The sequence below is a fragment of the Anas platyrhynchos genome, chromosome 1, assembly GCF_047663525.1.
Source record: "Anas platyrhynchos isolate ZD024472 breed Pekin duck chromosome 1, IASCAAS_PekinDuck_T2T, whole genome shotgun sequence".
In the NCBI taxonomy this organism is placed as follows: domain Eukaryota; kingdom Metazoa; phylum Chordata; class Aves; order Anseriformes; family Anatidae; genus Anas; species Anas platyrhynchos.
This window is the reverse complement of record NC_092587.1, coordinates 159380609-159401529: the sequence shown is the minus strand read 5'-3', so window position 1 is coordinate 159401529 and position 20921 is coordinate 159380609. Positions and strand designations below refer to the sequence as shown.

Below are 20921 nucleotides of genomic sequence, written 5' to 3'. Positions count from 1 at the left end.
CAGGGGATGTTACAGGTGAAGTATCTAACAAGCCATGAGCCACAAGTCACAAATTCCCCTAGAAGTGATCATTTCCAAGTGATAGGGCTTCCTCCCAAGTAAAATGAATAAAAGCAGTATGGTGTCTGGGGTGAAGTTTTCTTTGTAGAGGCTCATATGATGCTCTGTTTTGGATTTTTGATAGAAATTGTGGTGATAACACACCAATCATTTTAGCTGTTGCAGAGCAGTGTTTACACAAATTAAAGAATTTTTCTACTTCTTATGTTGTCCTGCCAGTGAGGAGGCCAGGGGTGTGCAAGAAGCTTGGAGGGGACACAGCCAGGACAGCTGATCCAGATTGACCACAAAGACATACTGTACGATATGGTGTCATGTTCAGCCATAAAATTGAGCTAAAGAAGGAGGAAGGGGGGAATATTTGGAGGGATGGTTTTTGTCTTCAAGAAACTGTTATGTGTGATGAATCCTGCTGTTCTGGAAGTGGCTGAACATGTGCCTGCTTATGGGAAGTAGCGAATTAATTCCTTGTTTTTCTTTCCTTGAGTGTGCATCTTTTGCTTTACCTAGCAAACTGTCTTTATCTCAACCCATGAGTTCTTGCACTTTTACCTTTCTGATTCTCTACCCCATCCAAACTGGGGAGAGTGTGCAAGTGGCTGTGCGGTACTTAGCTGCCTGGTGTCATTATAGGGGAATAGTTTCAGAAATTCTACCCCTGTGTTAAATTTCACAGCCACCAATAGCAATTAGTTGAAGACAAAAAGCCAAGCAGACAACATAGACAGTATGACCAAGTCAACCAATTTTCAATGTAAAGAGGAACAAAAACAATACTGAGGCAAGGCAGCATGAAAAAAAAAAATATATAAATAAATAAACAAAACAAACAAACAAAAAAAAATTTTGCACACAGTTTCATTACATGAACTGCAGTCATCCTTTCTTGCTAAGTACATTACAGTTTAGCAAATCATGGATATGATGTTAAATGTAAGAATTCTGTCCTGTTGAACTGGGGAGAATCCTGTCATTGTCTTCAGTGAAGACAATACTTTATAACTGAACACATTAAAGCATCACCAATATCTAGATGAAATTTATAGGAATCAGTCACAAATGACACATTTATCATGTGATTAAGGGCACGGATATTTTGTTGTTCTTTCTTTTTTTTTTTTTTTTTGGTTGTTTGGTTGGTTGTTTGGTTCATTGGTTGTTTTGTTTTCTGAATTGGGGCCAAAGTTTTTTGCATTCAGACTGTAGATTGTTCTGGATAATTTGTCCTCATGTCCTAGTGTAGAGAGTGGTAAAGTAAAACGTGCAAATATTTCATTTTGCATTGAGCAGGTATTTGAAGACTGAGGCGAATGCATTTCAACAGAAAAACTTAAATGACAATAGAAATGTAAAGTGCAAATATGATAATAGAAATCATAGATAATTTTATAACTTTATTCAGACATTCTTAATTTTCCCAACTCTGGGCTTGCAGGTCTGAATTTACATGTCAAACAAAATTTTGAAAATATTTACTGGATTTAAATTTGGCATTATATATTATATGTTTGTTATCCTATATTAGCAAAGGAATGTTGTATTCCTTTAACCTTTGTAGTTTTGTTGTTGTTTTTCCCAGTACAGTGCTTGGGAACATAATGAACTGGCATGCATTTATTTGTTAATGATGGCTACTTACCCACCTGGGAACCTGTGAATAGCCACTTTATAATTACAAATATGTTTTATGCCTTAAATGTGCACCTGCCAATGAATAAGCCAAACCGCAGCACATGGGTCACTTCCATTCTTCATATACATGTACATTATGAATTAAAAGTAAAATCAGTGTGCATTTAAGCCTAGACAACATATGGCATTCAATAGTACAAGCATACTGTACCATATGTCTGCAAAATATTTTCAGAAAGTACTTGGCAGTTCTCAACATTATACAATAAAATTAGATAGTGAAAATAATATATCATTTTGTTTTCATCATACTAAAAAATATTTCAATTATTCCATTGAGATTTAGTCCCTCTTGCATATGAAGTGATAAGAACAAAATTATCCCCCCCCAAAAAAAGCTTAGAAGGATCTCTTTAAATTTGAACAGCATTGTAGTCTTGTTTCTCTATTTTCTGTTGAAAATCTCAACTTAGGCTCATGAAGAAAATTAACCCCTTTAAAAAAAATAATAAAAAATCATGATTATTTTGTTTAGCTGTCATACTTCTGCACTAATTCAGCCTGTATTTATATTGTTTTCTTGCCCATACCTGATGCACTTCACTATAGTATTTCAGAGCATTATGGCAAGCATAAGGTTTACAAACTTAGAATCATAGAATCATAGAATATCCTGAGTTGGAAGGGACCCTTAAGGATCATCAAGTCCAACTCTTGACACCGCACAGGTCTACCCAAGTTCAGACCATGTGACTAAGTGCACAGTCCAATCTCTTCTTAAATTCAGTCAGGTTCGGTGCAGTGACCACTTCCCTGGGGAGCCTGTTCCAGTGTGCAACCACTCTCTCTGTGAAGAACCCCCTCCTGATGTCAAGCCTAAACTTCCCCTGCCTCAGCTTAACCCCGTTCCCGCGGGTCCTGTCGCTGGTGTTAATGGAGAAAAGATCTCCTGCCTCTCGACACCCCCTTACGAGGAAGTTGTAGACTGCGATGAGGTCTCCCCTCAGCCTCCTCTTCTCCAGGCTGAACAGGCCCAGTGCCCTCAGCCGTTCCTCGTACGTCTTCCCCTCCAGGCCTTTCACCATCTTCGTAGTCCTCCTCTGGACACTCTCCGACAGTTTCATGTCCTTTTTATACTGTGGTGCCCAGAACTGCACACAGTATTCGAGGTGAAACTTATTTTAAGTGACAATTTATATTCTTTAGAAATAGATGGGGATGAAACATTTTTCTGGGCTTATGTCAATTCCTATACATTTAGCTTAAATCACTTATTTTGCAATAAAATGAATGTGCTACAACCGTGTTAGCAAAAAAAAATGTTAGTTGAATTAAATTTTCATAAATCTTTAATACACATAGACTAATGTCTGTTACATCAGTACTAATAATGTAAAACTTTATGTACTTATTTATTTAATGATTTAACTACAAAGTTTACTTAGAAAATTATTTTCTTAAAATAGTAGTTTCTTATCAATGGAACACTTTGTGTGAAGTGCTTTGTACACAAAGTAAAGATCAGAAAGGTCTGATCTACATAACCATGAATGTTAGTATGAACAAGTGTAGATAGACCAACAGATATACCTTTTTAAAAATTTACAAAGATAAAAATATCCTTTTAACTTTCTTAATAACAAATTATCTAAAAAATGTGGTTTGGAAAGGTCTTTGCAATACAAAGATGTAAAAATCATACAGTCATAGAATGGCTCGGGCTGGAAGGGACCTTAAAGATCATCTAACTCCAATCCCCGTGACATCGGCAGAGATGTCAACAAATAGATCGGGTTGGCCAAGGCCCCATCCAGCCTGGCCTTGAACACCTCCAGGGATGGGGCATCCACAACTTCTCTTGGCAACCTGCTCCAGTGCCTCACTATCCTTACAATGAAAAATTTCCTCCTAATGTCTAGTCTAAATCTATCCTCTTTCAGTTTAAGGCCATTCCCCCTTGTCCTGTCATTATCTACATGAGTGAAGAGTCCTTCTCCATCTTTTTTATAGGACCCCTTTAAGCACTGAAAGGCCACAATGAGGTCTCCATGAAGCCTTCTCTTCTCCAGGTTGAACAGCCCCAGCTCTCTCAGCCTTTCTTCACAAGAGAGGTGCTCCAGCACTCTGATCACCTTTGTTATCCCTGCTTTGGACTCCCTCTGACAGGTCCACATCTTGTGGTGGGGCCCCCAAACCTGGAAGCAATACTTCAGGTACTTAATCACTTAAGTCATCTTAGTATCTCTGTTGAAATAGAAATAAGCAAAATCAGGAGGTTAGAAAATTGAATGAAACAGGTAAAACCCATATAAAACAAGTAAATTCCATATATTTTTTACTTAGAAAAATGTAAAGTTTTAAGTCATATGAATTATTTAGGCTTTGTTGTCTAGAAGAATGCAGATTTCTAGACATTGTTCATTTCATATTTTTCAATGGTACATAAGAGCTCATTAGTGCTAGTAAAGTATAGTTATTAAAAGATTTATGCTGCTTTTCAAGCAATTCAAGCATATAAAGGAATATATGCCACCTGGCACATTTTTTGAGCTGCTGAAGAGACAGACTGATCTGCATCTTCAGTTCTCAGAAGATGCAATGGGTTCTGAATGCTTAAACTGACAGCAGACTGTGAGTAATAGCTAACTTTCCTCTTACATTCAAATTGTCTGTCTAGGAAAGTGAAACAGTGCTCAAAAGATGTCATTTGCACAAACTGTCTTGTAAGGCATACACTACATTTTCTATATCAGAAATAATAAGTACCTGGGATAGACAGAAATGGTCAACGTGGCCCTCAATCTTGTCATTTCAAAATCTTCACTGAAGAAAAAGACTTTTCAAAGTTGCAAAAAGTATCTTGGTTGTCTCTGGTTAGTGCCAGCCTCTATGAAAGGGAAATTGCATTCTTCCAAAGTATTTTAGAAATGATAGGCAGTGAGTACTTCATGCAACCTGTTTATAGCATTCCTACAGTTAATTTCCACTTTATTTTGCAAAAGAAACACCCTGCTATTGTTGAATTGTCACCTTTATTCTAGGGTTTTCCACAGTAAAGTTAAGAGCTACATACAGGAAGTAATGAAAGTGAAATCGTTACCATCTTCCAAGTAAATGCTAGTGAAAGCGAGTACATACAAATTTCTTTCTCTTCCTAAATTGTTACCCCAAATACTATTTTATTCTTTGGGAACCTGCAACTCTTGACCCCACTTCTAAGCTGAAACTCTGTGTTGTGATTTAATCCAGCCACCAGCAGCTAAGCACCACACAGATGTTTCCTCCCTCTCGCCCCCCTCCTCAGTGAGATGAGGGAGAGAATAGGAAAAAAAAAAAAAAAAAGTGAAAGCTTGTGGATTGAGATAAAGACAGTTTATTATGACAGAAAAGAAAGGAAAATAATAATAACAGTACTGCTACTACTAATGTGTACAAACAAGTGACGCACAATGCAATTGCTCACCACCCGATGACCGATAACCAGACTATCCCCAAGCAGCTGGTTCCCCCACCCCAGACAGCCCCCTCTGCCCCCCATATTAATTGTTGAGCTTGATGTCAGATGGTATGGAATACCCCTTTGGCCAGTTTTGGTCAGCTGTGTCTGTCCCCTCCCATCTTCTGCTGCACCCCTAGCCTGCCTGCTGATAGGACAGTGTGAGAAGCTGAAAAGTCCTTGGCTTAGTGTAAGTACTGCTCGGAAACAATTAAAACATCACCATGGTATCAACATTATTCTCATCCTAATCCACAACACAGCATCATACCAGCTACTAGGAAGAAAATTAACTCTATCCTAGCTGAAACCAGGACACTGTGTTTGTCTTTTTTTTTTTTATATCTTTGTTCTCAGTCATCCTCTATCTGTCTAATGTCATCCCCAAAGACCTTGAATTCTGAACTAAAGGACTCAGAGTCTAAAACCAAATGTCTATCCTAGGAAGCAGTCTACTTGCTTGCATAATAATGTTATTATCTAATGAAATCCTGAATTATTTTGCACTTGGGGCACAACAACCCCAAACAGAGCTACAGGCTGGGAGATTGGTGGTTGGAAAGCTGCCAGGCAGAGAAGGACCTGGGAGTATTGGTTGATAGTTGGCTGAATATGAGCCAGCCAGGTGCTCAGGTGGCCAAGAAGGTCAACAGCATCCTGGCTTGCATAAGAAGCAGTGTGGCCAGCAGGGCTAGGGAAGTGATTGTCCCCCTGTACTCAGCTCTGGTGAGGCCACACTTGAGTACTGTGTTCTGTTTGGGCCCCTGTGTTGGGTCTGTCTGAGCTGGAGTCACCTTTTCCCTGCAGCAGCCCACACAGTGCTGTGCTCTGCACTCGTAGCTGGAACAGCACTGATATCACTCCAGTGTTGTGTCTATTGCTGCGTAGTGCTGGCACAGCATCAGGACTCCTTCCAAGCCCCCAAGAGCCAGCAGGCTGGGGATGGGCAAGTGATGGGGAGGGGACATCACCAGGGCAGCTGACCTAAAACAACCAAAGGAATATTCCATAATACCTGATGTCACCCTCAGCAATAAAAAGGGGGGCTCTCCTAGGGGAGGGGGCTGTTCCTCCTGAACAACCACTACACGTTTTGAGGCCCTTCTTCCCAGGACGTGGCTGAACATCACTTGTTGATGGGAAGTAGAGAGTAACTTTTTACCCTTCTCTCTGTGCTTCCACACAGACTTATTGTTTCTTTTGTTTCTTTTTCTCCCCATTCCCTTCCCCTTTAATTAAACCTTTCTCATCTCAAACCTCAAGTTCTCTGTGTTGTATTTTCTCTCCCTTCCTCTTTGAGGAGAGGGGGAAAGAGCCGTTGTGGTGGAACTCAGCTGCCCACCTGAGTAAAACCACCACAGCCCCTCACTACAAGAAGAACATTGAGGTGCTCAAGAGAGTCCAGAGAAGGGCAACGAAGCTGGTGAGGGGTCTAGAAAACAAGTCTTACAAGGAGTGGCTGAGGGAGGTGGGATTGTTCAGCCTGGAGAACAGGAGGCTCGGGGTTGACCTTATTGCTCTGTATAGGTGCATTAAAGGAGGCTGTAGCGAGGTGGGGGTTGGTCTATTTTCCCACGTGCCCAGTGACAGGACGAGGGGAAATGGACTAAAATTGTGCCAGGGGAGGTTTACATGTAGGTTGGATGTTAGGAAGAACTTCTTTACTGAGAGGGCTGTTAGGCATTGGGATGGGCTGCCTAGGGAAGTGGTTGAGTTTCCATCCCTGGAGGTCTTTAAAAGACGTTTAGATGTAGAGCTCAGTGATATGGTTTAGTGGAAGACTGGTTAGTGTTAGGTTAGAGGTTGGACTAGGTGATCTTGGAGGTCTCTTCCAACCTAGATGATTCTGTGTGTGATTCTTTGTAATCTGTACATTAAGTCTAGGAACTGGACATGAGTTATAAATTAATTAGAATGTATCTTAATATAAATCAAAATATATCAAAACTTAAAGTAATCTCTTCTAGCACTAATGAATTAAGACTAATCATTGGTATAACACATTCCAGTGTTACTTGTGGTTCCTCATACTAAAAAAAAATGGGTAAACTGAAGCAAATTTTAGTTTAACTTTGCCTAATTTTAGCTTCCAATTAAATTTATTATACTACTGCCTTCCAAAATGGAGTTCTTAATTTCTGTTTCCATATCTGTCTTTGTTACTCTCTAAAACAAATTAATTTTAAATGTTTCTTTTAAACTAATAGTCTTCTTTCTTGACTACAAATATTTGAGGCCTCACTTAACGACACAGGAAATCCTCACTTAACTGAAACACCCTCTTGGGACTGTTCCATGTGACATGGATATCAATATCATTTTGGATCAAGAGTCAGAGCAAGGAAATTTTTCCTGTAGCAACTCAAATAGCACTACTTGTCCATGTTGAGATAACTAAGATAACTCAACGATGTCATGAGAGCTGTTCAGATCTCTCTCAAGTAGTATGAACACCAATTTGCTCTGCTAAACAGGTGTGAGATTCTTCAGTGAGATTCTTCACTGATTCTAACAACAACATGCAGGACTCAGTTGCTTCAGCCTAAGCATCTAACACCATTTTGGTTCCTGTATTTTGCCTTGTACACTTCTTTAAAAGGAGGTATATTTCTTGGACATACAGTCTCATGTTTTGTGTACAGCCTTATGCAGATACCTTGGTAAAACCTGGAGCATCTCAGGTGACACTGCACATCTATAATATTAATCATACCTAGATTTCTATTGTCTTGCAGGTTAGACACTGAGGTTAACTGGGAACGTCTACATTAGACATCAGTGCATAAGTGTTTGAAACTGAAGTCCTGTTCTACTCATAGAATCATAGAATCATTAGGGTTGGAAAAGACCTCTGAGATCATCTGGTCCAACCACCACCCTACTACCAGTGTCACGCCCTAGACCATGTCATTAAGCAACAAGTCCAACCTTTCCTTAAATCCCCCCAGGGATGGTGACTCCACCACTTCCCTGAGCAACCCATACCAATGCTTGACTACTCTTTCTGAGAAGAAATCTCTCTTAATTTCCAACCTGAACCTACCCTAGCGCAACTTGAGGCCATTCCTTCTAGTTCTGTCGCTAGTTATTTGAGAGAAGAGGCTGACCCCCAGCTTCTCTCAATGTCCTTTCAGGTAGCTGGAGAGAGCAAGGAGACTCGTCTTCTCCAGACTAAACAACTCCAGTTCCTTCAGCTGCTCCTCACAGGACTCGTGTTCCAGACCCTTCACCAGCTTCATAGCCCTTCTCTGGACACATTCCAGGGTCCAAAGAATATAAGCTGTCCTTAATCAAAGTTTCTCTTTAAAACTACTTTTAACAAATAACCTGCCTTGTAACTATCTAAAGTTTTATGAAATTGGTCTACCAGTTTTTGGATGGTTTTTTTTTTTTTTTAATCTAATAAATTCAATATTGAATTCATCTCCCATGTATCAAAGACATATGGAATGTATCTTACTTAGTTAAGATTACTCACAGAAAAATGAAAAAAAAAAAAAAAAAAGTAGGTATTTCAAAAATGCTTCATTTGCTTGAACTTTAAAGGCAATGATCTGATAGGGAAAGGATTAGGTAGAAAACTGATTTTTTCTGTCTGAAATTTAAAGTCTAAAATCAGTCACAGATGTGTTTGAAAGATTGATACTAGCATTGTCTTAACTGACAACATCAAGATAATATTCATTCTATGATTATTAACAATTTTTATTTTGTTATACTATCCTCTACTTTCTACTCAACTGCACATTTTAACATTAATAAATGTAAAACTATCACTATAATCCCTAATTCTTGTGTTTCTATAAACTACCTTGATTCCCAACATAATTTAAAGTAGACAGTGTTGCTATTAATCAAACGGTTGTGATAAAATATAGGGAGCATTATAATGTTGATTAAAATAAAGTACCCTCCCAGTCAAGCATATCAAAGGAAGGAAGGAAAAAAGGGATAATAAACCTTCTACCAGCTGTTGCCAGGCAAATCTCCAACAATCTGTTTACAGCACAGTTACTACTTTTACATCTCACTACCTCGAGAGAGCAGGAAAAGACCCAGTAGCTGGTTTGCAAATGAAGTATTAATCCATATTTCGGGATGTATCTTAAAATACGTTTTCTGAATACATTCTACAAATATATATGCATGACAACTCTCCCCACTGCAGTTGTCTCCCCACTGCATTTGAAGTAGCACCATGAATCTTTGATATTCTCCTTTCAGCTATCCCATCTATTTGATCTTCTCTCCTCAGTTACTTCGTTTGCTGTGGTCCCTAAACTTTTACATAGTTTTGTTCTTCTGACTGTACTGATCATCCTCAGGCTCATAAGATTTTAATCTCTTCAATATTCAGCTATCATAGATACTCAGTCTCTTTTCTAATAATATTTTAGTTTCATGGGCTAGAATTTGTACTACTCTAGAATTTTTAATCCTACGTTTTTTGATGTGTTAAATTCTATAGTTATTTTTATTTACTTTTTCTTCTGAAACACTCCTGCCACCTATCAATTCCCATTAAGTGTTTTGTGCCTGCTATACTTTTTCCTTCACTCTGCCACTCACTGCAATTAACTTTTGACATACCTGATCTGTGTAAGATGAAATGGTTGTACAGAAAGTGTAAGTAAACAATGCTTCCTCTAGGACAGGATTTCAATATTTATTACTTTTTTTTTTCTAAGACCTCGTGAAGTAATGAGAAACATGTATGTATTAGAAAGATAGTTAAGAGGAATATAAAACAGATTGTGGAATACAGTATTGTGGAATATTGCTATATAGCTTCTATAGTATAATATTTGGAAATACCTTAACTAGCACTATGTTAAAATTCAATTTTGTGCTAGGTAGAATAAGAACAAAGTTATTAAAAAATGTTGATCCATCATTGACCCTTCTGAGAATCATGTTTAGCTCTGGATTTACTTAAGTGTTTTCTTACAGCGTGCTTTTCTATAATATATGCAAGGATAGAAAGGAACAGGTTACTGTAGGCACAGCTCACTCATTATTCATCAGCTAGACATTTTCTGTTCTTAGGTAATCTCCAATCTTATTTCTTGTTGATAAACTGTCCTAAATCTAAATTAATATAAGACTCTCTAGAGTCTTCATTGTAAAAACAAACAAACAAACCAAAAAGCCAACAAAATAATACATGTATATTAAATTGTGTTCCAAGTAGAAGTAGATCTAGCAGACGTTTTAATAAAAAATAATTATTGTAGGCTATACTGCTGGTACTATACTGTTAAAATACAATATTTATAATTCCACTTCATATTTTTAAATTTCCAGTTTACAATGCAGTACTGTAAATACATCTGGTTCCAGTTTGTCTGGGAGATGAAAGGTGATTGCAGGTTTTTAGAGTTCATTAAAAGGGTGACTTCATCTTTTTAATTGATTCAGGTATATCATACTGCCATCTATACATGGTTATATGATCCAATTGCTATTTGTTATTAGCATTTCTCTGTACATTAACATTTTTTTTAAATGTAATCACTGTTTAAATTCATGTTTAATGTTGAATTTCAATGAAAAGCAGTCCTTCCCCCTCTCATCGCTACAACTCTCCTTTGATTAGATTTCATGAAGCAAACTATATGGTGATTCCTGAAGTTTCCTAGGTTTATATCAATATCTGAACTGAGAAAATTTATTTTCTGTGGTTATTGAGAACAATGGGTGGGAAAAAAAAAATAATAACCTCAGATATCATTTTTTTTCAAATGGAACTGACATCTATATTTGGGAAGCTAGAACATTCCGCAATGAAAATGGAAGTTTAAGATAACTCATGTTTTCAGTGAACAGGACGATGACAACTTAAAATCCATTTTTGGGCACAGAAAAATAGGGCAACATTAAAACTCCAATATAAAGTTTTAGGCAGTGGATAATGCTGTTGTTTATTGGATTTTTGGTTTACTTTTAGTCCTAAAGCGCTTAAACAACTCTAGCCTGCAAAATTGCTTGATAAATAATGATGCTGATGCTAAAGTAGTAATAAATAATATAATTAATTGAAATAAAATTGAGCCCTAGGTAGGCACTTTCAAGGTGGATGACTTTTATATATTTTTTTTTTTAATAAGAAACCAAATGAACACATGAGCAATAAACACAGCAGAACATTTTTCAAAGGAAAAATCAATTTTCTTTTGAGAAAAAAGCCTGCAATTATGCTACAATTTGCTATAGGAACGATGTATCTAACAATTCAGTCTTAGGCACACCTAAGAATGTGTAATAATATTAATTTGTCCATTTGCTAACAACAAAAACACATTGAGAAGCAATGTATGAAATGTATCCTCTATGTCAGAAGCTGTTGTAATAGACAAAGCAATCTGAACTAACATGAGTACTAAGAAATTTTTATACATACCAGTACTTTCTCCTTTGCAGTTATTAATGTGACATGAGGCAGGATGGATATTCTTTATCCACTCTCCAGATACATATTTTTTACAGACCTCCAGGGGAACAGTCTGAAGCTGACGTACCAAACCTACAAAGGAACACACACATCACGCAACATTAATGTCATGAAGTCTTCAAAAATTTTCCGTTAGGGGAATCTAGGGATCCTTCACTTAGTTTTTTAGGCTTATATGGTCATTCCTATACTACTTCCATCTTGTTTCTTTGTTCTATATCATCTCTATAAACTGAATCACCCTCTGAAGGTCTTAATCTCTCTGATGAAATATCCATTTCAATCTCTTCATTTAAAAGGTATGTCAATTCCTTTACATTATTTACTGTCTGATTAATATGTGGCTTAGCCACCTTACTTATCTGCCTGATATTAGATGACTTTTTGGTCTGGGCCTCCAAAACTGAAACCTATCCCATTTCATTTTCTGCATTTTATTCCCATAAAAATATTAATTTTAATTATAGTCATATTAATGTAATTTTTGGGGGAAGTTAATTTTCATCACATGCCCTCTACTGAGTTACAGAATTCTTCCTTTCAACATACCAATGCCTGTGAAGTTATGCATGCAATGCTTACCATTGTTTTGTAAGTTTTTAAAGAACTTGTCTTCATGAATTTAGCTCAGGAATCTCACCATGGAATTAAGCATCTAAAAGGTAGATATTTCAGTTCTGAGTATCACGCATCTAAGAGCCATACTCAGATCAGCAACAATGAGGTCTAAAAATGGTACTAAGAGAATTTATCAAGCTATTCAATTGTTAGGCTCATCATATACCACAGTGCATGCAGTACTACAACAAAAACAACATTGTTAAGTGCTATATTACTACATATACTAACTATATATTAATACGTGCTGTATTGAAACTATATAACTACATATACTTTATGCACTATATATACTAACTATATTCACATACAAAACTGTACAAGTTTTTTGTTTGTTAGTTAGTTTGTTTGTTTGTTTTTTGACCAGATCTGGGACTGAGGACTGCCCACTAGAAGTTGGAGCAGCAAGTTTCTCATTGAACCCTGTTTTCCATGATTGTTTTGGCTTGGCACACCACTGCTTCATTTAGCTTGTTGAGATTCTGCTTTTGTATCTTGTTGGGAAAACAGAAAAAGCAAACTGTCTGAGAGTTCAAAGGGACAGTCTGAAAACAGGAGTGCAACCTGGTAAGGGCATTTTTTTTATCTTCTTTTTGAAGTATTGCAAAACGGAAGCATTCCTATGTGAGGAGTGACAGTGAGAGTCTGTGAGTCCCAAGAGGGAATTTTATAGTATAGGGGACCATGTACCTCTGGAAAGCAGTTGTTTACTCAGGAGGGACAGATTTTGATACCCCAGAGAAATCAGAATAACTGGAAAGTTTTAGGTAGACAGGAGGAAAATATATACTCATGGAAAAATTATGAATTTGATTCTTTTTCTGGAAAAAAATAGTGCTGTCATGTGACTTGATAGTTTTATGATACTTTTTTTCGGTACTAATGGTGTGAAATTAAGTGGAATCATGCTTATCTTTTCAAAGCCTTGGCTGGATACAGCAGGAAAATGTCAAAGTTCAGTGGAGAGTCTGAGAGTCTTTGCACAAATCTCTAGACATATCTCTGCCTGAAATAAGCAGGAAAATTATTTGTATTACACCATTTTCCCAGCAAGTAAACAGATAACCATGTGGCTTCTAAAACAGTTGTGTCTAAATGTGATGATGATGAATGGTTGAAGATGTTGAAACGTAATTGATGCTGCAATGGGAGGTGCTTATAGAGTTGGAAGCATTACGACCTTTTGTGCAAGGACTTCTGATAAACACCTAGAAACAATAGAAACTTTATTATCAGTATTTCCAATAAATAACAAAAAAAAAAAAAAAAAAAAAAAAAAAAAAAAAAAGGTTGCTTAATTCACTCAGGCATTTGTTAAAATTGTGAAAAAGTAAAATTCGTCACAACCATTGGTCTAGGTCAACAGAAAACTCAAAAACCCAAATTTATCCCACTTCTAATTAGCTAAAACAATTAAATAATTTAGAGATGAAAAAATGAATACGAGAATGACAAAATCAAACCGAACTAAAATATAGACATGGTGTTCTATGTCTGCCTAAGTACTCTGTAATGGAACTAATCTGAGGTTCACTTCAAAAGATCTGACATTTTTCTGAAGTTAAATGCAATGAACCATTATAAGTTTTTTTCTTATAATGCAGTTTTAAATGAAGCAATGAAGCATTTTGTTCTAACTTTGAAGAAAACTCTGGGAGTACATAAAGAAACTGGCAGATTCTTCCTTAACACATTATTTGCTTGATTTTACTTAAATTACACAAGCACAGCAAGTTAGAAATAAAACACAAGAGTTCTCAACTATTTATAAGTGATGATCCCATTTGCTTATTCCTAAGTTTAATTTCCAGAAAGCAATAGAAATAGTGTGTTAACACAGCATTTTACTAATAGCTGAAAGTGTCACTTAGATGGCTTTATGCTTGATATATATTTAGTGCATTTTCAAAATGGTATGTGGGTGTCTGATAAGACTAATGGTGAAGTAGTACTGAATATGAATAAGAGTATAGGAATCTGGCCTTATAATGAAAAAACAAGTGAAGGAAAAGTAGTTCTCCTACACATTATCCTCAAAATATCCTTTATGGCTTTCAACAAGAATGTTTCATATATGTGTGTATATATATGTACATGCATACAAGTAAACGTATTCATCTGCCTGTATTCGATATGCACCGCAAAAAATGGCATCAGATAAATTTGCCTACATGGTATAAACCTGTTAGTTTTCCATGTCACAGAAGTAGAGTAACAAAGTATGGTAACAACAAGGGTATCATCCAAGTTGCCTTTAAAAATAAATAAATAAAAAATAAAAAATAATAATAATAAAAAAAAAAAATCTGAAGATGAAAAGTGTTTAATTAGTCAAAAGAACAAGTATAATAACTGTTGTAGTGTAGTTAATAATAGAAGTTATATTAATACCAATTATATAACATATTTAATGTCTAGACTGCAAAGAATGTTGCAATAAGGCTACAATATCATTTACACCATTTAATAGAAATCGAGGTACAGAGAAGTAAAGTGCCTTAGGAACAAGAGAGAGCCAGGAATAACACACAGGTGTCGTGACTTTCAATTTAATATACAACTGTTATGTGCTTTGATAGCTAGTTATTCTGTTTCTGCTGTAACTTTAAAAAGTAATTAAAAGTAGTCTTAAGAATTAATCTTTTAAATTTAATATAATATTTTGTACACTTTAAAAAAAAATCAGAGTTAAAAAAGATTTTCTAAAATAGTTATAAATAATCACAATCAGACAGCTGTTGGCTTATTTTCCCTTTCACTCTGACACCAAGAAGAAAAACAGCTCACCTTATACAATAAGAACATGAAACTGAACATCTAACTTCAAACAGAAATTTCACAGAGTATTTTATTCTGCATGAAGGTTTTTACTTCTTTGCCATGATTTAGAGCTAACTTCACAAATTTTCCCTCTACAGGTCCCACTGTATATACTATAGATACTAAAATTTATTAAAAAAATGTCTCAACTCAACTGATCTTTGTTTTTAAGAAAAAAGTATGTATACCTTCCAACAGTAAAACTGTGTGGTGGTTCAGGATAAATTTATAACACTCTCTGATGAAGAGAGTATAGAAAAGAGCAGAACAATTTACGTAAAATGCTCAAACTATATTTTATCCTACAAAGCAAGTAATTCCGTTTTCACTTCTTTGCTGCAGCAATCTTTAGAGCCTTTTCATTTATCAGGTGCTATTATTCACATTAAAATATCCATTTTTCCTTTTAGGTTTTAATTTTTGGTGACTTATAGTAGCAAACACATGCTGCTTCTCGCAATGTATACATATTCAAAGGCTGATCATGGTGCTTATTTTAAAAGAAATGTTATCCACTGGCAAATCATTCTAATAGAAGCATTCTAATTATTTTTACTTTGCATGCAAAAACATTCTTTTTCTTAATTAGTGATCTATACTAAAGCTCACCAAAATTTTTCTTTATTTTTTTTTTACAAATATATGTTTAAATTTTAAATATGACCCAAATTACCCAATCCACTGTTTTTTCATTTGGTTAAAAGTATTACAGCAGGTGGAATTTGACTACTGAAAAGTACTGTAGTGACTTTGTATGTCACAGGTCACATATTACATTTCTGAGATTAAGACAAATTGGTATATACGTTTTGTATTCAACAGCTAATTATACTTAAGTATAAACTAAATTATTATAAAATAAAACAAAACAAGACAAAACATATACAGTACAGATTTATTATATGCCCTTGTATTGTTTTCCTAAACATACTGTTATTTGACATTTGCAATCACCCATGACATGGCTTTATATGCCTAAATTTATTTTTCTGCTTCACAGATCCCACTTGTGCTCAGCAAGTTGCCTCCAGATTCCAACAAAATGTGTCAATACACAAAATCACTACATTTTTGTTATTCCTTTTCTAATGGCCTCTTTCTTTGAAGTCTGGTTACAATGCCTTACAGGCACTGCCATTATTTGCTTTAGCTATCAAACATTTATAAAATGCAATGAGAAACAGTCATCGTAAGAAAGCACCATCATCTGCTACCATATGAGCTTCTCTCAATATTGTAAAAAGACCACATTACCTATAAATATATTAGTGTTCCACACTAATAAACCTTCACATTGAAAATATCTAGGTCATCCTTTTCACATCACAGAACTGTGAGGGATTGGAAGGGACCTCCAGAGATTATCAGGTCCAAACCCCCTGCCAAAGCAGGTTCCTCAGAGCAAATTGCACAGGTAGGCCTCCAGACAGGCCTTGAATATTGCCAGAGATGGACTCACAACCTCCCTGGGCAGCCTGTTCCAGTGCTCCAACAGCCTCACCAGGAAGTTCTTTCGCATATTGGTGCGGAACTTCCTGTGATCCATTTTGTGGCCATTGCCTCTTGTCCTGTCCCCGCAAACCACTGAAAAGAAGTTGGCCAAACCCCTCTGTCTCCCACACCTCAGGTATTTATGCACATTTATGAGATCCCCTCTCAGTCTTTTCTCCAGGCTGAACAGACCCAGGTGTCTCAACCTTTCTTCATAGGGAAGATGCTCCAGGACCCCTGTCATCTTTGTGGTCCTCCACTGGACTCTTTCCAGGAGATCCCTGTCTTTCTTGTACCAGGGAGCCCAGAACTGGACACAGTACTCCAGGTGAGGCCTGACCAGGGCAGAGTAGAGGGGGAGGATCACCTCCCTTGACCTGCTGGCCACACTCCTTTTAATGCACACCAGGATCCCATTGGCCCTCTTGGCTACTGGGGCACACTGCTGGCTCATGGTCAACCTGTCATCCACCAGGACCCCCAGGTCCTTCTCCTCAGAGCTCCTCTCCAGCAGGTCTTCCCCCAGCCTGTACTGATACATGTGGCTGTTCCTTTCCAGGTTCAGGACTCTACACTTGCTCTTATTAATCTTCATTTAGTTACTTCCTGCCTATCTTTCCAGTCTGTCCAGGTCTCGCTGAATGGCAGCGCATCCTTCTGGCATGCCAGTCACTCCTCCCAGCTTTGTATCATCGGCGTACTTGCTGAGTGTGGACACTATTCCCTCATCAAGGTTGTTGATGAAGATGTTGAACAGGACCAGACCCAGCACCAACCCCTGGGGAACACTGCTAGTCACAGGTCTCCAGCCTGACTCTGCACCGCTGATCATCACCCTCTGAGCTAGTCCAGTCAGCCAGTTCTCACCCCACCTTACTGTCCACTCCTCTATCCCACACTTTCTCAGCTTTGTTAGCAGGATGTCGTGGGAGACAGTATCAAAAGCCTTGCTAAAGTCAAGGTAGATGACATCCACTGCTCTCCCCCCATCTACCCAGCTGATAATGCCATCATAGAAGGCAATGCGGTTGGTCGAGCACAACTTCCCGTTAGAAAATCCATGCTGACTATTTCTCATAACCTTCTCTTTCCAATTGCTTGGAGATGGCATCCAGAACAAGCTGTTCTAACACCTTTCCAGGGAGAGGTGAGACTGACTGGCATGTAGTTTCCTGGATCCTCCTTTTTGCCCTTTTTGAAGATTGGAGTGACATTGGCTATCCTCCAATCTTCAGGCACCTCTCCTGTTCTCCAAGACCTTTCAAAGATGATAGAGAGCAGTTCAGCGATCACCTCTGCCAGCTCCCTCAGCACACGTGGATGCATCCCATCAGGGTCCATGGATTTGGGTGCATTGAGCCCATTCAGACACTCCCAAAGCACACCCTCCTCAACCAGGGGAGAGATCTCCACTTCCCAGACTCTTTCTCCTCCCTCCAGGGTCCAGCAATCCCAGGGGGGAATCTTTGAAGCAAAGACCAAAGCAAAGAAGGCATTCAGTATCTCTGCCTTCTCAGCATCCCCCCCTTACAAGGACACTCCCTTCATTCAGCCAAGGACCCACATTATCCCTAGTCTTCCTTTTACTGTTTACATACTTAAAAAACTCCTTCTTATTTTCCTTTATCTCTTTTGCAAGCTTCATCTCCAGGTGGGCTTTAGTCTTCCTCGTTGCATCCCTGCAGGCTCTAACAACACTCCTGTACTCCTCCCAAGGGGACAGGCCCTTTTTCCACACTTCATAGACCTTCTTCCTTTTGACCTTGTCGATGAGCTTCTTGCTCAACCATGCAGGTCTCCTGCCACCCTTCCCTGATTTCCTACTCTTAGAGATGCACTGATCATGAGCTTGGAAGAAGTGCTGTTTAAATGTTATCCCACTCTCACAAGCACCCTTACCTTCTAGCAAAACAGCTCAACCCCCAGGCAGGTCCCAGAAGAGGTCGAAGTTGGCTCACTGAAAATCCAGGGTAGCAATCCTGCTTTTAGCCTTACTTCTTCCACCAAGTTCCATCTTGAACTCCACCATCTCATGGTCACTGCATCCCAAGCTGCCCCCAGCCTTCACGTCCCTAACAAGCCCATCCCTGCTGGTAAGGACAAGGTCCAGGAGCAGCCCCCGCCTCGTCGGCTCCTCCACCATCTGCGTCAGAAAATTGTCTTAAACACATTGTAGGAACCATTTGGACTGTGTGTGCCTGACCAAGTTGCTTACCCAACAGATGTCTGGATAACTGAATTCCCCCAGGAGAACCAGTGCCTGGGATCACAAGGCTACTTCCAGCTGCTTGTAGAAGGCCTTATCATCCTCCTTCACCTGATTGGGTGACCTGCAGTATACCTCCACTCCAGTGTCCCCCATACCAGCCCACCCCGTAATTCTTACCCATAAGCTCTCTGCTCGTTCTTCACCCTCCCCCAGGTGGAGCTGGGTACATTCTAATTACCCTCTCACATAAAAGGAAACTCCTCCGCCATGGTTCCCTAACCTGTCTTTCCTAAAAAGGACATAGCCCTCAATGACAGTGTTCCAGTCATGTGAGATGTCCCACCACGTCTCCGTGATCGCAATGAGATCATGGCCCTGCGACTGTACGCAGATCTCCAACTCATTCTGTTTATTTCCCATGCTTCACACATTGGTATACAGGCACTTTAGGGAAGCAGAAGGCACAGTTACCCCTGGAGGGAAACAAGACAGTTCCGGATGGGGTATCAGGAGCATTACCTTCTCTGAGGAACCTTGGACAATCCTATGGGACAACTCAGACTTTTTTCCCTACTATCTTCAACAGTGACAGTGGCAACAACATCCCCCAGCTCTTCTCTGTCACATTTAATTCCCCTCCCTTCCCCTGTTGAACCTAGTTTAAAGCCATGGTAATCAGTCCAGAGAGTTTGCTCCCCAAAAAACTCGTGCCCCACTTGCTGAGTCAGTGTCATCAACAGCCCACATAACCAGCTTCTCAAAGGCTTCCCAAGATCAAACTACCCAAAGCCTTGGTCTAGACACCACCCTCTCAGCCATTTACCTGTCCCGTTCTCCTACTTTCTGGGTCCCGGTCACCCATTGGGAGGATAGATGAGAACACTAGCTGTACCCCGATCCCTTCAACATCCTTCCCAGGGATGCAAAGTCCTTTTTAATGTTACTCATTTTCCTTGTTGCAGCTTCCCGGAACCCGGCCTGAATGACAATAACAGCATAATAGTCCTCCGGTTTAATGAGCTGCAGCAGAGCCTTTTTAATGTCTCTGACATGTGCTCCAGGAAGACAACACACCTCCCTGGAGAGGTTATCTGGACAGCAAACAGAAGGCTCAGTGCCCCTCAGCAAGGAGTACCGGGTCACTATGACACTCCACCCTTTTTTTGTGTCACTGGTTTGGATGCAGTGCCCCATCCAGCCCCACTTCCTATGCTTGGTACTTCCTTCGTCCTTGACATCCTTCTCGAGACCTGGGTTTCGACTACTGTCCAGACCCTCATCCTTTTCCTGCCTGAGAGCCTCAAATCTATTGCCCAGGGACACTGTGGGCATTGGGGGCACCGTGGGTGTTGGGGGCAGGTGCCTCCTTCTGCTTCGAGCAGAGATGAGGGTCCAGCCCCTTTCCTCTTGTGGGTGATCAAGTCCTCTGTCCAATAGGTGAGCAGCTGGATCGGCTACTACCCCTTGCAGGGACTTAGGAGGGGGCTGCCGGGCATCAGCAGGGACAGGTTGACACCTATCCATCTCCCTCAGAGTCTCCCAGGAGCTCCACAGGCTGCCGATTTCTTGCTGCAGCCTGGCCATCTTCCCAAGCAGTTCCTTGAGCGTGGCTGAAATTTCAGCATTCTGTGATCAACAATAGGAAGGGCTTTAATACCAATTACCATGTAGATATATACAAATCCAAGTACAGGTAAAGTGTTCATATATGAAACTTGATCATTCTAAAGCAACAGAGGGAAGGTCTCCAAACACAAGCCGTCATCACTAGTTTAGTCCTATTGCTCTTCAGCTTTGGAAGATTAGCATAGGTAATATTATATGAGAATTTGACCAACAGAATGGTGGCATTAAGGGTTTGACAAATGCAAATGGAGAATTCTCCAAACACTACTATTCTGAAATTTGCTTTAGGAGGGCACAATAAGAAAATTCATACACATCCAGTAAGTCCATTTCTCAAAAAAAAAAAAAAAAAGAGGTATAAACATGACATCCATGTCATTGATGAATATCAAATGTGAATAGATTTATAGATGCATAAATTATTCTCATATAAGCCTGTAAGCCTGATGTCTCTCTTATCTTAATTCTGTAATTTAATTAAATTTAGGTAAAACTAATTTTACAATTTTCTTATTTCA

General features: G+C 38.8%; 1 long non-coding RNA gene across 1 annotated transcript; it reads right to left on the bottom strand.

The window, feature by feature from the left end:
• Positions 1-3127: 3127 nt before the first annotated feature.
• On the bottom strand, positions 3128-16553 carry LOC140001480 (uncharacterized). Its single transcript, XR_011806718.1, has 4 exons — positions 16332-16553; positions 11589-11711; positions 4459-4579; positions 3128-3936 (listed from the first exon to the last, which is right to left on the bottom strand). It is a non-coding gene; the product is annotated as an uncharacterized lncRNA (long non-coding RNA).
• Between the last annotated feature and the right edge of the window lie 4368 nt (positions 16554-20921).